The 18,432-nt window shown below is 42.9% G+C and overlaps 1 protein-coding gene and 1 long non-coding RNA gene across 2 annotated transcripts in view; one reads left to right on the top strand and one right to left on the bottom strand.

Annotated features, from left to right (window-relative positions):
• Positions 1 to 18,432, top strand: part of RAD51B (RAD51 paralog B) — a 720,584-nt gene that overhangs the window by 538,041 nt on the left and 164,111 nt on the right.
• On the bottom strand, positions 8,456 to 12,878 carry LOC111173036 (uncharacterized). The gene is made up of 3 exons (XR_002644079.3): positions 10,107 to 12,878; positions 9,049 to 9,145; positions 8,456 to 8,750 (listed from the first exon to the last, which is right to left on the bottom strand). It is a non-coding gene; the product is annotated as an uncharacterized LOC111173036 (long non-coding RNA).

Genomic DNA, 18,432 nt, shown 5'->3' on the forward strand with positions numbered 1-18,432 from the left:
AAAATCAGGAACACACATTGTTATCTGTATTAGTCATTTTGATACATCTGGATTTGATCCATCCTGGTCAGGCTTCCAGAAGACTTCTGAATAAAGGTAGTAAGCAAATGGACAGTGGGTCACCAGGGAAATCCAATACTCAAGATGGAGTTGGACCTCTTGTTTCTCAATGAATCTTCTAAATTTCTCTCTACCATTTTAAATCCAGGTTTTCTGATAACATGTAACCCATTAGGAATCCAGATAATTCTGTGAGTGGCTTATTAGAGTCTCTATTCAACTCCTAGCTTACTCTCTTACCTGAGGCAAGTCTATAAAATGTTCCTTATTGCTCAAACGGAGAACCTCATTGACACACCTGTTTGGGATCGTAAGAAATAATACTTACATATTATTGAATGTCCTTGAATGAAAAATTCCTTGGAGTTGCTGACTATTCTTAAAATTTCCTCAGCCAACACTGTGAAAACCCATCATTGTGGAGATAGTTGCTGAGCTGGGTCATAAACTAGACTGCAAATCTTGGGTAGTGGAAACATCTGAGCCTTGAAATTCTAGTCAGTTATTTTAAAAGCTACCCATTGATTTCCTAGATGTTCACACTGAGAGCTTACCCTGTTGTAGTTTTGGTTTACACAATAAATCTCCCCACTTGGGTCTTCATCCTTTCCCATTTTGGATTGTATCTGTTGGCATATGCCAGTGGTTTTTCCTGAGTGAGGTCACCTAGAACACTAGCATTCTGACTTTAACTTTCTTCTGTAGGAGTGAAGAGACGTAAATATTCCTGTTGGCCAGTAAAGCCTGAATTCATGACCTGAGACTCCTCAGACACTGTAAGGGACCTATAGGGACCAGCACTAGATAAAACTTAAAAAGTAGAAAATACAGTGGGCTGGGGAAAATGCTGGAGCCAATCTATGCAGAGATACAATAGTAGTAGGGCATATTAGAGATGGAGGGGATGTTAGAGATCCTCTAATCCTACTCCATTTTTCAAATGGAGAAACTGAGGCCTAAGGAAGTCACAGAATGAGTTAGTCACAGAATCGAGTTGGAAGCCATTCTATTAACTACCCAGATGTCTGTACTGTTTAGGAGATACAGGAAAAGACAGTGTCCGAGGAGTGATTAATCTAGGCTACATTAAACTAGTACAGTCCTTGGTAGGATCTAAAGCCTTACTCTTCTCTGAGCCATTTGACGATAAACTAAGAATATTGATTCATTCTTCCCCTTTCCTCACCTTGGGATTATAATGGTGAGAGAAATTTGGCGTTTTATCTGATCGGCATTGGAAACTTGACCTTCTCCTGGAGAACTCAAAAGTTCAGTTCAGGAGATGTTTAGAAAATGCCTTCTTCCAGAATCAGGTGGTGGAGATAATTATTATTAAATTTATAAAGCTTTCTTTCTGTCTCTCTCTCTTCCACCACCCTTCCTTTTCCTTCCTTGCTTCCTTCCTTCCTCTCTCCATTCCTTCCTTCCTTCCTCTTTTCCTTCCTTCCTTCCTCTCTCCATTCCTTCCTTCCTTCCTCTTTTCCTTCCTTCCTTCCGGTATTCTTTTTTAAACTTGTTTCTGATGACCTCTTAATTCTTGCTTTTGAAGTTCAATTACATATCTTTTGTCACAGATATATCAGTTGTTGAGTCTTTAGTATGCAGACATGTTGAACTTGCCCTTCTGAAATTCTTCTGGGGTTAATTTGCCTTATGGGCTAGGAAATTAGAATATTTCCAACTCATCAGGGACCATCTTGGCCTTGAGCAGAAGTGGGGTCTGAATCGATTACCTAAGAGGACTTTGTAGGTTGTCACAGTTGTCGGCCTCAGGACTCCCCCTAATCCTTGAAATTCTTTAACTTCCCAGAAAGAAGGTTCCACAAGGTCAGGCTGAGGTCCTCAGAGAGAGCAGATGGAATAAAGCTTGCGACTAGTCGCTTTTGCAGCTGGACTTGAAGATAAATAAAATTATACCCATTTTTTTTTTTTTTTGGATCGTCAAGCCTCTGACTTTCATTTGTTCTTTACTCTTTTTTCCCTGTATGTGGAGGAAAAAAAAAAAGCACGGTGATCAGTGAAATAAAAGCAAGCAAACTTGTTGACTCAGTTCCCATGATGAATGCAAGGAAGGCCAGGCCAATAGAAACAACTGAGATATTACAGAAATGTGTTTCTTTCTGGCGGCTACACAGTCAGTCCTTTCTATCAGCCCATCACCCAAGACTCTTTCCAAGGTCATTATTCTGGTTGTGAGGGCTGTTTCTCCTGCAAACAAATGTTGATTTTACTAAATGTCCTCTCTCTCCAACTCTCTTTGTGGCAAACAGAGAGTATCAAAGCATCATTCAGGAAAAGAAAGTGTAAAAGATCGGAGAGATCAAATGCTTCTGATTTCCTAAGGGCTTAGGCATATATGGCTCAAGCAACACAAATTATAAGCTATGAAGCCACCTGTAAAATCCTGTTTTAATTAACTTGAAGGCACACCAATGTTATTTCATTAAAATGAAATTCTGTTTAAATGGAAAACCACCACTACAGGGTACATTGGAGCATTGTTCACATGGCTTTTAGAGTTGGCAAGTGAACCCTGTATTTAGAAAGAGCAAAGCAAATGCTCTTTCTTTGGAGCCTTCTTAAATTTTGAAGGACTTGTCATAGGTTCCTTGGAATGTAAGGAGTGTCCCTAGGTCAGGCCCCGGGCAGAGGTCAAAATGTTGTTTGCCGATTCTTCTTTTTATGGCCTGTCCAGTCTTCTTTGTATTCCCTGCCTCCCTTCATCTCTTTAGTCCTTGGCCTTGATGTCCCAGGACTACCTCTCTCACTTCCCATCTCACACAGACTGATTTGATCCCCACTGTCATTTGGGTGGACATTGGATGACACAGGGACTCGGCAAAGAGACAAGGATACTATTTCAGGCTGATAAGCAAACTGAAACTCAGATTGTCACAAGGGGCTGGTGAAAACTAGAAGCCCTCTTTTGAAACTCTCACTTCACGCGTTATCTAAAGAGCTGGAAGGGACCTTAAGATCCTCTAATGGAAACCCCTCCTTTTCCTGAGGAGGACACTGAGACTCAGAGGTGAAGTGACTTGTCCGAGCCAGTTAAGGCCACTCATGTGGGGCTTCTCCAGTTCGACTCCAGTCCTTTCCACTCCAGTCAGTGCCCCAGTTCTGTGGACCTGTAGATTACAACACAGTCCAGAGCTAGAAAATCCTGCCCTGTCAGCAGAACAGCTTTCCAGGCTGACACAGGACATGGACACAGGTAGAGTCAGTCAGGAGGATGGCCGAGTTTTAGTTCCAGTTCTGCCTCTGCTTTGTCGGCTCAAATGAGTTGCTTCTTCCTTTGTCTGTTTACCCTATTGGTAAGGAGAAGATAATGAACCTTTCCACCTATCAGGCTCACTTGAGTGTTATAAAGAATAATGAGGTGATATTTGTAAAGTGCTTTGAGCAGCTGGGAAAGAGGAGGGGTGAGCTCAGTAGAAAGCGTTATTAGCTGCAAGCACTTATCAATTGAGCTGTTTAACAATAGTGGAGAGTAAGAATACCCAGAAATGAATTCCAGTGACTAACCCTGCTTTGAATTCAGGAGGAGGATTAGTGGGGACCTAATAGGTATTCCACTTCTCCCATTTCTTTAGTGTACCGTCAAACTAGGAAAGGTAATTACATTCTTCTATGCCGGGTTCAGCCTGGAGTTTCAATTGGGATGTCAAAGTGTACTTGTCTTCTTTTCTCATACTGAGGCTGTGTTCTGTCGCAATTGTTAAAGCCTTGGGCATCTTCTATCCCCGGGGGTTATTTCACTTAGGAGCTATACAAAGTAATTTCTATGCAGTGGCTGGGCTGCTGTTTATAAGGTTGATTAGTGGAGCTTCTAAATCTTAAAAGCGCCTGGGGAGCAATTTGGATGAAGCAGGGAAATAAAAAGGCAAGGTCTTCATCATGGTTGATCTTTTTTTTACTACACTGCTCCATGGGAATTTTCTCAGTAACTCGGATGTACGCACGGTGCAAAATGTGGGCCTTGACGGCCGTTGCCGCCTCCTCTTTCCTGGGGAAACGGAGACCTAACCCAGGTAAAGGTGAACGTGCCAGGTCACTAAATGTATTTAGAGCCACCTTTTAACTTCTCTCACTTCCACTGAGGGTTAGATGAGAGGTGTTTATGGGAGCCTGAGACCTGTAGGAATGTTTCCAAATGATGATTCTGGTCTGTTTCTCCAAACTCATGCCCCACTGTCTCAAGACCCTCAGGCCTGAGTTCAGTTCTCTCTCATTTTCTGGGTCAGGGAAGAAGAGAGAGGCAAATCCAAACCAGAGAAATGTTTTGAGCTTGTGCAGCTCTCTGCGGGGCCAACTAGACAGAGAGTCAAGAAGAATGTGGCTCCCTCCTCATTGGACGGGAGCAGGGCTCAATTTGATCATCATCCTCTCGAGGATGTGCGGAGAGTTCAAGAGGTCCTTTGAAACAGTAATTTCCCTGATCAAAGTTACATTAAGGAAATGACACCGACGCATCTTTGTCCCCTGAAGTTTATGGGCCTCTTTGCAATTGCTGCTTCCACAAACCCTTACCCCTCTTAACCAATTCTCCAGGCCTCCGTCTGCAGGGGCTGACTATCGGGATTTCCCCTCCCAGGAGGCCAGGGGTGCCTGTACCAGTGTCGCTCTGTGGTGACTTGTGAGTCTCCAGTTACATCCTCCAGCATCAAGGTGCCTGTCTCACGCACACATGTGAACACACATGAACACACCCTGGGCGCCAGAGGCCCCTCTGCCCCTCCTGTCATTCCCCTTGTGTCCAGCAAAGCCCCACTTTGAATTTGGCACCTCTTTAGAGGCAGACTCAGACCTCTGGACTCCTTCCTGAGTCTGCCACCGACTCCTGCTGTTTCCTCAGCAGATCACTTCTCTGCCCTGAGACTCCATGAAATAATATGGGATTTACTTGGCAGGATTCTCTACCTCTTTCATAGACCCAAATTTCTTGTTTATTGTAGTTTGAATGTTTCAATCTTCCATAAAGCATTTGGAATATTTTCTTCATTTCCCTCTCCCAAGGGATCTATTTGGTCCCAGACATGCCTTTGTGGGGAGGATGCTGTGACACTGGGCCCCAGCTGCTGTCCTTTACTTCACCTCTGCCAGGGCAAAGACCAGCACTGGGCTGACCTTTCCCGGCCGGACCAAAAGAGAAGGCTATGGAAACCCACACGCCCCCACTGTCCTTCCCTCTGTGGCCACAGCTGCTTGCCCTCCCCGCCCCCCTGCCTGGTCTTTTTCTCAGTGATCCTCAGCGCCAGTGCCCCAGCGAGCCGCTGGGAACAGAGGTCTGTCCCCCTCACTGGCCTCGGCTCCCCACACTAGAACATTCAGGCATCAATGGGAAACAGCGAGATCTGTCAGCATCGCCTCTTTCTTCGGGGCTTTGAGGGCCACATTCTCCACGGCCATCTGTTCCCTTTCACCTCTCTGGACAATGTTGCTTTTTAAAGCCAGCGATTCCTCCTCCTTTATCTCCTCCTCTCCCGCCTCCCCTTCTTCTGCGTTCCCACCCTTGCCCCCCTGATCTCTCTCTTTGCCCAACCCTATCAAATGAGCCTCTCGTAAGAGAAAACTTGCCCTTCTTCCACACAAAGCTGTTTTACAACCGCTGTGGGTTTTGGAGTTTTTATTTAAAAACTTTTTTTGAAGTGCCAGTTAGCTACTTTTAAACTTTGTGATTGTCTTGGGTGGGGGGGGGTATTCTTTTGATAGGGATGGGAGTGGGAGGATAGAAAAACTTTTCAGTCATGCAGAAAGAAAATACAGAATAATAATGAGTTTTAGGTTCCTGCTGGCAGGCACTTGCCTCTTTCAAGAAGGAACTTGATGATCAGTTGAAGGAAATTTTTATACCCTAGAGGTCTTTCCGCCATTTATTTTATTATTATTTTGTTGTTGCTGTTGTGCTGTTTTTAATTTAGAGGTAGGGCTGCTGCGAAGCAGGTACAGTGATCCCTACAGCCCTGCACAGAGCTGTGTCCACCTACAGAGATGCTTGATCAGGCAGGAGGCTGTGATGCTGTTTAAGAGAAGCAATAGGTCCTGAGGTTCCAGGACCTGTGAAGGGGTGTTTGTACCATTCTTGACCTGTGACTAAGCATGTGACCTTACTCATGTCACTTTCCTTAAGAACAATGATGATAAAATCTTTTACTTAAAAAAAAGCTGAATACATGACTCTTCTATTTGTACCATGATACTGTTTCATAAACAAGATGATTCTATGGTAATGTCATGAAAATTTTATGGGCATCCTTGGCTATGGATGTTAGAATAATCCACTGCTGGGGTCAGACTCAACTGCTGACATGGGGAATCAGCTAGAACAAGGACTCCTAGCCCAGGCTGCCTGTCAGAATCACGGGCAAGGCTGGAACACAGGCGCTAGGGCCACTGTCAGGGTTTGAATCCTGTCTCCACCACTCAGTAGCACATACAAATATGGGCACAGTGTCATCGTCTGTAAAATGAGGGCAATAATAGTATCCAACTTCATACTGTTGAGATGGTCAAGAGATTTTTATCATGTAAAGCACCTGGAATCATGTCTGGCACATAGTATGTACATGTAAACGATAATTGTGGTTGCTATCTCGCTTCACATCCCACAACTATATTACAGATGAGAAAAATGGGCTAACTGGCTCCCTGTAGGGCTGTTCTGACCATCTGACATTTACCTTCTGCTGCTTTATTTTTCACTGTGGAGTTAACACTGATAAAAGAACTAATGCAATTATCAGTGGGATTGTAATGACGATTAACATAGCACTTCCACGTAGAAATGTCATAAAATATAGAAACATCCTAAGATATAAAAAAGACATATAATCATGTTCTTCTGGCAGAGAAGGTGAGCCAGATGTGGAGATTATAGTCACAGAAGGAAAGCCAGTCATGATTTTGGCAACTAAAGTTATTTTACATATTTTCAGTTGAAAAGCTACAGAATCTAGAGATTTATTTTTCTTTGGAATCAATTTCTAGAAACCTGTCACATGACTAAGAGTTTCCCAACGATAGGGAGAGAGCGCTAATCAAATATGCTTTTCTAGACAGGTACAGATGACTCTGAATAAGACGTTGAACATTATACTTTAATGAGGAAAAGAAAATGAGTGGAATATCTAGAAAACAGGGTGAGGGGGCTTTGTGAGTTTTCCCTCCCAGAGAGGGAAATGAATGGTCATTCTTGTAGTACTTTCTAAATGGCTGAAGTGACTAGTCAGACCGCTGGGTTCAAATCCTTGCTCTGCCACTTGCTGGGTAACCTTTCTCTGTAGCTCAACTTTCTTCCCTAGAAGATTGGTGTGATAATGGCATCTCCCTGATAGAGATAATGGATGTAAGGTATTGAGCGTACTGCCCAGAAATGACTAATTATCCCCAAAATGTTACCTCGTAGCTCTTTACTGTAATGTCTTCCATCAGGTGACATCTGAGATGGGAGACAGATTACACCAAGTCAATAGTCTTGCTCGCTTTGCTGAATCTGGTCATTTTCAGCGAACCCGTAGTTCTGTCCTGTAGATAAATAGCGGCCTTCAAGGAAGAAGGAAATTGCTTTGCTTAAGAACTCTTGTTTTGAAGATGTGGACTGTCTGTCTGCTGCCACCAAAACCAGTTCCTCCGATTAAAATAGCCCTGTTGGCACCAGCACATTTTGTTCATCAGTTCCCTCTCCCGCCATGAGGCTGCTGCCTGAAAGACTTTGCCCCCAGAGATTGGGACACACTCTTGAAGGAACACTTGAGGAAGTTAAAGCAAGGTCAACCCCCATTGCCTAAGATCCCCCATACCCTGGCCATCTGCACATTGTTCGGACCTTACAACTTGTGATCTGGGACCACTATGAATTACTGTCACAAATGGGATTTTCCCTTCCTCTGTGGCCCCAATTTCTTTTGAGCCTTATGTTGGCATGATGGTCATGGGGATAGCCCTCATGCACGCACGCATGTGTGCACACCCCTCAGAAAAGGAGAAGTGCAGCTGCTTCTGTCCTAGCCTTGACTCAGGAAGCCCAGCTCCAGATGTCGGGGAAACACAGGCTGAACTGAAGGAACTCGGCAGCCAGGCTGAATTCACCAGTGTGGGAAATAAACCCAAAGGACCTTTGGGTTCTTGTCGAAAACTCAGGGTGCTGAGGACGCTGGGATTGCCTCACTAACTATTCGACAGTCTACGTCCCCCCGCCCCCTTCTCAGAGCCTTCAGGGGCAACAAACGTGTGTGACGCCAGCATTCCATTCCCTTCCACGCATGAAAATACCCTGATTCCTATCGTGATCACTCTACTTCCCAAAGGGGTGCTTAAGATGGGGCCGGAGGAAAGCATACCGGTACATCTTCACACTCTGGGCGAGGTGATAATTAAAAGCATTCTCCACGACGATGTGCTCTGGATGCCAAAAGGGAGACAGCCGGGACAGCAGGAGGCCTTAGAATGGCTGGGCCCGGGCCCCAGCTCTGCCCCTGACTAGGTGGGTTTCAACAGTCAAGTAACTTCTTTGTCTGCGATATGGGAATAATGATGGCACCAGTGTTGCAAGTTTGAGGGAAGCAGTATTTATTAATGCACTTGAGCTTGGATTCATCCGACGCTCTTACATGCTCTGGAGTCTTCAGAGCACCTCAGGGAGTCTGTCTCCTGTCCCACTTCATTCTCTTTGCTTTCTGTTCCTGTTCTCACTGAAGAAACAAAGGGAAGCTTGAACTGTGAAAACTGAGCTATGCTTGGTGTCTAGAAGAAATGCTGGTCAAGGAGCCTGACTGAGGACCTTACTGAGGGTCTCTGCCTGCCTGGGCCCCATCACTAGCCCTGTCCTGTTTCATGCCCCAGGCTGTCAGCTGCCCCTCCTCCACCTTCTGAATTAGGGTTTTGGGTGACCCCTTTGACAACCGCTCTAACCAGATGAATTACGGCGTTTCTATAGAGCATTTACATCTCTTCTCTACCCCCTTGGGAAATAGGCCAAAGGGCATTCACCAGAATGATGTCTTCCATGATGAAAAGGATGCAGATCTACATCACAAGATGTTAGGTGGAGATTTTCTGATACAAATGCATCCATGACATCCATTACCTGCAAAGAAGCCTACAGTTACAAGCAAAACAACAAATGCCTAATATGTGATTTTTTTTTCAAACTTTAATATATATACGCAGATGATCTGGGAGAGAGCATTTTGAAAATGCAGACTTCTGGGCATCGTCCCTCAGAGATCCTGACTCATTAGGTTTGGTATGGGGACAAGGATGCTGCATTTTTAAAACAGGTTTACCTGGTTTAGGTGATTCTGCTGCGTAAACACACATGTGAAACAATGCCCTAGTTCTTTCTCCAGCCAGTCCTGTGTCCTGATTCTATATCACTGGCCCAAGTCATCTCTTAGGGTTGGCCAACCTATATTTTCACACTAATATTTTTTTCTTTTTTTTTTTTTTCTTGGTAGAAAAAGAGTTCAAACCTACAGAAAAGTTCCAAGGAAAGTACAATGAACTCCTACATACCCTTCCCCTAGATTGTTAACATTTTGCCACATTTGTTTGCTCTCTCTCATATTATTGTTGTCAATTTATTTTTTATAATATTAATTTATTATTGTTATCTTTGCTGAACCATTTGAGAGTAAGTTTAAACATCGTGACCCTTCATTTCCAAATACTTCAGCGCTTATCTCCTAAGAACAAGAACTTCTCTGACATAACCACAATATAATGATCTCACCCAGGAAATTAATGTTAACATAATACCATTATCTAATATACCAGCCATATTCAAACTTTGCCAGGTGTCCTAATAATGTCCTTCATGGCAATTTTTTTTTTTTCCTGATCCAAGATCCAATCCAGGATTAGACATTGTATTTAGTTGAAATGTCTTTCTGCATTAATGATTTTTTTTGAAGCCACTGCTGTTTTCACAGAAATGTTTTTCAAGCACGTATTTCCTGATAAACAACAGCATTTCTTTTCCCCCTCTGTCCTTATTACTTGCAAAGAGCCAGTGATCCAGTGTCAGCCTGAAGCAAAAGCAGACTTACCTGGTCCGGATTCTGCGTCAGTCGAGGCCTCGGGAAAGGCGCCTGTCTCCTGGTCCTGGGTTTGCCTTGGAAGCTGATTTCCCAAAGGCAAACCCTGTGACTGTTAGTGTGTCCCTCTGGTCTTTAGTCAAATGGGCTGTCACCTGGCTTATTCATTGTCCAGACTAATTCCTTGGCTATGTAAAGCTACCAAATATTACTTCACTACAGTTAAAATTTCCCCAGGAAGAGTGACCGATAAAAGATATGCCACTTTAAAAACAAATAAAAACAGTTTAAAGAATATATAAATGCCAATGCCAAAAAAAAAAAAAAAAGCCACTTTTTACCCTTCCTAGCTTTCTCCAAAGGCAATGCACACATCTGAGGGTGATTTTTTTTCCAGCAGCCAGGACTATAAACAATCTGAAATCAGGATAAGTTGGCGATATTCCTTCTGCTTCAGCCAGGAAAAAAAAGTCACCTGAAAAAAAAAAATCAAATGGTCAAAAAATGAGATGATGACCAGATATAATACACAAGACTTACTAGAATCCAGCTCTGGTATTCTCAGATTCTACAATGAGAGTAGAAAAACAAAGCTCATACCAAGATGGCTGATTGGCATGATTTTAGGAATTCACTTATTTACAGCAAGCAGGTAAGACACATTGTTGTGGAAGAAAACCCATTTCACATAAGCATCTTCCTGGCTTACACTGAATGAAGCCTAAATTAAAAAGAAAATGCCTCAGCTTTTCTTAAATGTTTGGGTTTTTATTTTCTTTGTTTTATTTTGCCAGCATTTACTAAGGATAGTATGTGTTTTCTCTAGTGAGTGAATTTATTTTTAATTAAAGTGTTCTTTTCAAAGGGTCAGGAGACCTAGCTACAAGCCACTGTTCAGGATTTTTTTTTTTTTTCCCTTAAATGGAGGATAGCAGGAGGAAAGCTGTGTTACTGGAGAAAGGGTTCAGGGGCCTAGCCTCCTGGGCAATGTTGGAAGCTGAGCTGGGTCGGGGGAGATTGCTCCTTTCTATTCAGACACCCTAGTTCCATTCTACTCAAACCTATGTTTTCCTAGCTGTCTTTAAGGACCTTCACGATTGTCACTGCAAACATAGCCAAGAAGTCCTGTGCAGTTAACCCCTAGAGAACTTTTGGTTGGTAAATGAGATGGGTTCCGGAATGATCAGTTTTTTGTAAGGTGAGCATCCTCATCCCAATTTCTGGACATTTCCTACAAGATATCTCTGTAGGGTGACCATACATCTTGGCTTGCCCAGAGTAGTCCCAATTTATCTTTGTTATCCCAATATACTTATTAAAATGTCCCTGCTTCATTTTCAAAAGCATCCTGGTTGGATGATAACCTGCATGTCCACTCTGAGACTATGGGAAACTTAAAGTATTTTCTCCCCACACAAAAGCCAGTGGAGTTGTTTGAGTTGATGCATAACCAGTCTTTATCCTAGTGATTAGCTTAACTCTATTTCTACCTTCTGCTGTGGAGGATCACCCCATCTCTCACTCTTGCATTCCAAAGGTTCTGATCACCCCACCTTTTCTTGCCTTCTTCACATTTCTCACCTTCCTCAGTTAATGAGTTTTATCGAAACTTGGACCAGCCTGCGTGTGCTGTGCAAGGAAAGACTGGACGGCAATCACCTCTTTTCACCTGTAGCCGAGAGACATTGGGAATGAAATCCTGTGCTTTCCCACAGTGAAGCAGCCTTGTTCTTTACTCAGGCCGAAGGCCTTCCTCCGCGGACAGATACTGTTGAGGCAGTTATTGTGTGGTTTTATGCCTCAGATCCTTTATTTGTACATCTAAAAGAAGACTAATAGCTTTAAAGTATTTTGAGAATCTCAAGGCTCGGAAGATTATAAATAACAAGAGAAATATTTTTCTCATCTAAAATGGCAGCACAGATACTGTGGTTGCTGACTTAATAGATAGCGTGTGGTCGCTGGGCCATTTACAGCTGATGGGTTTTTTCCAGTGCTCTATTTACAGAGCTAGGTCAGAAATATCACTTCCGTTGGAACTTGACCTACAGACCATTGTCAATTTTAAAGACCCAAGGAAGTGGTGTACATGCTCAATACAGCTGTTTCACAGGTTCAGTTAGTGAAGCACAGGCCCCCAAGGAAATTAATTTTGCTGGTGGATAGACGTCTGAGCCTGTCTCAATCACTTTTATATGATACCTTTGCTCTGTGGCCTCATGGAGCTTGTAGGTCATCTTGAATCCTCATTCTCGAATACCCTCTCCTTGGCAGTCTTCCTCCCTTTTGATCGTCAGCCTGTTCAATGTGGGTCGCTGAAATTCTGGCTTTCTGCATCAAATAGAAAAAGAGCTGATGATCTACCACCAGAAGTAACTTAGGCTAACTTGAGAAACTTGGGAAAAAGCAGACCTAAATATTTCCCTACTTCATCTTTCTATTGGGGCTAAATGAGATTCTCAGTCACTTCCTCAGTTCAAATGAATGACCCAACAACAACCAAAAAAACAGTATGCTGAAGCTCAGCAACTTCCATGGGCCTGGGTTTAAACGGGAGAAACTGAATTTAATGAATGATAATCCCTTTCTAATCCCTACTCTTTCACTCAGACTCCCATCTTTAAGCTTTGTCCTTATGAAGTTGTGTTTGCTGGGACTTGGCCACTGGCCAACACATGTTTACCCACCAAAAGGTTTTAGGAGGTAGGATTGGCTAAGAAAATCCCTAGTTTGGAGGGAAACCTGCTCGTAGGAGAAGGACCCCACGTCTGCACTCTCTTCAGGCTTAAATGGGTGCTGGTTAAGGGCACAAACATTCAAAGACAGCACGTGGAGTAGAGCATTCTCAGACTTCCTGGAAAAAGTGAGGTCCAGAATGAGGAACTAATTTCTTATCATTAAAATACCATAGATTCAAAGTTTTTAGAAAAGGCGAGAACTTTGGAGATAGTTTTGAACAACCCCTTCTGTTCATGGATGAGGAAACTGAGGCTCAGAGAACTGAAGTAACTGATCGTTACCGAGGCCTGCTCTGATATTCTTTGCTACATCACTCTCTTCTCCCACCCGGTCTCATTAAAAGCCCACAGCTAAGTCAGAAATAGAGCTCCAGGGTCCTGTCTTCCATCTAGCAGCCGACCATGTGCTATCATGCATTGTATAGAACACGCTTCAGGATGTGAGGATGAGAGGTCAGAAGGAGCGTTCTCTCATTACCACTCCAGTGGTAACATACCGTCCCTTTCCCCGAATTTATTTCAGTACTGAAATCATTTGTAAGTATTTTAATTCTTTTTCGTTTTTTAAAATTTCCTCTTTCTAGTCTCAATAAGTTGTCTTTCATCTAAAGGGGCAGGAGGGACTGAGTGTCCAGAATACCCAGCCCGCTTAAGCCATGAACTTCTCCTTCCCCTCTGTTCCTATTCTGGGAATCACTGCTTTGTTTACACGTTTTGTTTTTTTTTTTAACATGGAAAAGTCTAGTCTTTTAAAGTTGACCCTTTTGCTGCAGGGCACACTTTTATGTTATGTGCTGGAGATTCAATTTGACCTCCCAGAAATGCTTATTAGCACAGGAGTCATAAATTGAAATGTTTTCAGAGAAGGAGCTTCCTCACTGAAAGCTCCCCAACAGCCCCCTTCTGAATACTGACACTGGTTGGTACCAGAGGCCCATTACCTTTTTGGAAATCAAGGCTACATAGCAACCTGATTATCCTCCTCCAGTCTGATTGCACAAGAACTACGCCCTGTGTACAGAGCAGAGAGAGAGAGCTTCTTGCCTTGTAAGAAATTTGTCTTCATAACCAACTCCCACTCCAAAGGAGTAGGGAATTGGATCTAAAGATAGTAGTCATGAAAGATATTCCAGAATCCAAATCCTGTTGTTTTTAACCACTTCGTTCCTGAGCTTCACGAGCCTGCCTCATTACTAGAAGAATAAAACAATGTAGAAGGTGATGATTAAACTTTTTTTCTCCCTAGAATTTCATCTTCAGTGTTTGATCATCATTGTTCCTGTCATTCATACATATCAAGTATCTTCATCTAAGGGTCACCAAGAACCTTTGGTTGCCTGGAGGCAAGAATTATTATTCATATTTTACAGATGGGTAAGCAATTACAGAAAGAGAACATGCTTTGACTCACCTAAAAGGGTCTCTGGGAGAGCAGAGTATGAATATTCCCCCTGTCTTTTTTAGAGAGACCTGACTTCAGTGTAGATAAATTAGATTTTCTCTCTGTGGCTTAAGCAGGTACTTCTACAAGCTCAATCCTGTGACAATGAAAAACCCCCAATATTGAAAATATTTTCAAAACCCAGTTCACTTACTTGATTTTTTTAATTTGTATTGGAATCAACCAAATTCCAGTACAATGAACTCATACTGCCTTGGCAGACATAAATGTCACAGTCATCAAAAAGGAGCGACGGAGGGAATGCCCCAATTTTTATTCCTTCTGCTTAAAATGAGCATAGAAAAGATTCACTTATCTATTTCTTGACCAATTAGGTCATTGGGCAGGAAATCACCTTTCCTGAAAAGCCAGTAAGCAGATTCCTTCTACCTTAACTTTCCCATAAACAGCATTAGTGATCATTTATGCCAGCCTCACATAGGAATGCTTAAAAGTCAAAAGACATTAGGGACCACTGAGTTTTCTAGTTGAAAATAAAGTTACAAATTTATAGTAACTGACAGCTTCCCCACTTCTCTTTCTCAAGCCATCCCACCACCTATAACCACCCTTCAATTGTTTTTCCATATTCAAAGCCCTATTAAGTGAAAATATTTTTCAATCCTGCCCAGATTTTTTTAAGCCTCCAACCAGAGAGGGTCAGTTTCAGGCCATCTGATTTGCATGAATCCAGTGGCTGGGCCAGTTGAGCGAGGTTAAATAACTTGCCAAGCCAGAGCATGCATCGTCTTTCTGGAAACCCCTTGCCCTGGGTTATCACTGTATATCAGAACAAAGGAAGCCGAGTGTAGAGCCTGAGTGACACACAGAGTTCAGATGAGTTGATAAGATGCTCACAACATACTTCCATCAGTGTCTTCCCAGAGATGGGCCTCTGGGCTCTTCAGGCCCTTCCCAGCCGCCCTCCCCTCCCCACTCCCACCCCGGGCTGGTAGAGTAGCCAGCTATTTGACATAATGAGCCTGGAGAAGGCTAATTGGTGTAGTGGTTAAGACCCAGTCATATACATGCTACTATATATAAAATAGATAACCAACAAGGACCTGTATAGCATAGGGAACTCTACTCAATATTTTGTAATAACCTATAAGGGAGAAGAATCTGAAAAAGAATACACACACACACACACACACACACACATATAACTGAATCACTTGCTGTACACCTGAAACTAACACAACATTGTAAACCAACTATACTGCAAAAAAAAAAAGACTCAGCCTGGTTTCGAATCCTCGCTCTATCATTAACCAACCATGTGACCTTGGGAGAATTACTTAATCTCTTATAGCCTTGGTCTGTCAATAGGGATGATGATATCACCTACCTCATAGGGTGGTTGTAAGGATCAGAAAAGATGTACCTAAGATATGAAGCTCAAATAAGATGTAAGCCCTACTTATTTAAAGGGCTTACCTAGTGCCTAGCTTATAGCACTTTAAAAATACTGTTTTTCCTTATCATTTAACTTTCAAGGCCCTGCTGTTATTGCTCTGGTGGTGGCTTAATGTTTGTAAGCACTCCTGAAGATATATCTCCTCAAGCTTGCCCACTTAAGGTTTCCATTGAAAACTTTTCCCTGATTATTTTCACTCATGGCCCTTGGTTAAGAACCCCAGCTTACCTGTCTGACAAGCAGCCAAGCATGTGGGTACTTTTTTTAATACTTTTTTCATTGGTTTGGGCACATGGAATTCTTTAAATAGCCACTATTGGTCAATTGTGGCTCTGACCCCGATAAACATCTTCTAGGCCTGGGAAGTGCACCTACAGTCGTATCACCACAAATTTTTTTTGAGTGCTTAACTAATTAGCAGCTCCTAATTATTCACACGTAGCTCTTTCTTGGCAAACTCAGGCTCACTTCATGCTATGACTTAGTGGGCATTGAAGCAACACGTTTCTAGAGTTTGCTTGAAAAATGTAAATCTATTAATTTTGGCTTAAGCAAGGTAGAATTAAGAATGTAAATCTGCTGCTAAAACAAATATATACCATGGTTCAAAGTTTAGTAAGAATAACTTATTGACTATTCAACCACTATTTATGAAGCATCCTCTGGGTCTCAGACTTCGTGATTCAGGCACACTACCATAAGTCAGACATGGATTTGGCCCTCTTAAAATATACATTAGGGGTGGTCAGAAAAGCACGCAAGTAATATACCACAGGATTAAAAAATGGCAGTAATGTGAGAGAGTGAGCTAAGTATTATGGGCGTTTGGAGGAGGAAGGCATTATTTCTGTGATGATCAGGGAGGTGGCGCGTCAGAAGTGGTATTGAAGACTGCATGGGCATAGAGGCATTCAGGTGTGGAGGCGGCACGAGGAAGGAGTGATTAAATTGGAGCAGAGTTTTTATGAAGTGGGATGGAGGGAAGAGGTGTGGAGAGGCAGGTCGGGCACAGCTGCAAGAATGCCAATCTTAGGAATTTAGAACTCTTTAAAGGCACTTGGGAGCCGCCAAAAGTTTCTGAGCATGCTGATCATAAGTGGCAGGGCAGCACGCTTAGATGTGTGCTTGGGGAGATTAATCGGGCAGTAGAAGAGAGGATGCTTTTGTAGGGAGAAACTGACAGGAGCATGGAGAGCAGCGAGAAAGTGACAGCAGCCATCCCCCCAGGGGAAAGCTAATGTGGGTCTGATCTAGGTTGGGGTGGGATGAATGGATGTAAGTGAGACTTTACAGGGAAATCAATCCGTCTTCACAGTTTCTTGGAACTGAGAAGCACAGGAGAGGGAGAAATTTTTAAATGGAACTGAGGTTTCAAGCCAGATTAACTGGAAGGCCAAAGAAGGAGGACTACGTTTGTACAGGAAGGGATGAGCTCAATTTGAAGATACTGAGTTTATGGTGCCCAAATTCATTATGTCAGGCAGGAAGATCTCGTGGTTGAAAATGGGGGACAGGTGCTGAGGTTAAGTGGGAGGTTGAGACAAAGGCTTAGAAATCATCCACCTGTGGGTGTCATCCTTGTCAACAGTGAGGACATGCCATATGGAGCAGACATTGCAAGCTTGGTGAGAATGAGTCATATGTGGCTCGTCAGCATGTTTATTTATGTGTTTTAAAATTTTTTTAAAAATAAGCCACCATTTTCCAATCAGAAGATTGTACTTAAAGTGTTGATTTTAAAAATTAAAAGATCAAAAGATGTGGCTAACCGTGAACTCATATTGCCATGTGACAACAGCAGCTGGAGCTGAACAGGGGCTGTCCCCTTGAGATCATGGGTGAATTGTCTAATTCACCACAGTCTCTACTACTCCCCGTCATCTCCTAACACTTAATATTTAGACAAAAAGTAGATTAATGATTGCCTAGGGCTGCAGGGCAGGAAAGAGGGGCTGGAGGCTTATGGCTAAGGGATATGGAGTTTCTTGGGGGGTGATGAAATGTTCCAGAGTTGATTGTAGTGATGGTTGATCGACTCTGAATATAGTAAAAACCATTGAACTGTACACTTTAAATGGCTGGATTGTACAACATGTGAATTATCTCGACAAAGCTTTTGGCAAAAATGCAAGAAAAAGGAACATCAGTGGCCACTGCCCTTGCAGTGTTGGTTTTCTTAAAGCAGAAAATACTTTTCTGTTATGTGTCTCTATCAAAAAGGGGGAAATGAAAGACAGACTGAGAGGGTCATGTATTTCAAGAAAAATGGAAGAGAGTACATCTGTTTGTGGTAGTGAAGACTTTCTACGTGTTAAAATGCAGACACCTGGCCTCTTTTTGATGTACATTACCTTCCCAGTCACTGAAGGCAGGTGGGTGTTAGGGAAAAAACTGGCCATGGCCAGCTCCCTGAGGTCCACCCACAACTAAGGGGAGAGGGAAAAGAAAAGCAGAGAAGGAAAAGGAATACTCAACATGCTTGATACAAGGAGAAGCAGAAGAAGCCAGTACACTGGATGCCGGAAGAGGGGGAAGCTTTATCAGGTCAAGGAGGGTGGGGACAGAGAAGTCAGGAGGTTAAGGGACCATCCATTGAGAGAAATGGGGCCAGAGAGAGACGCAGATAAGATGATGACAAAGCATTCAGAACACCTAGTTCAGAAGTTAGTATTTTATCCTCAGGCACAAGGACTGTGGAAGGATTTTAGGGGAGCGGTGTGATCAGATCAGCACAGTCTAGAT

This window comes from Delphinapterus leucas, chromosome 2 (genome assembly GCF_059928025.1).
Source record: "Delphinapterus leucas isolate spDelLeu-1000000601 "Yukka" chromosome 2, BTC_Dleu_Yukka2, whole genome shotgun sequence".
Classification (NCBI taxonomy): domain Eukaryota; kingdom Metazoa; phylum Chordata; class Mammalia; order Artiodactyla; family Monodontidae; genus Delphinapterus; species Delphinapterus leucas.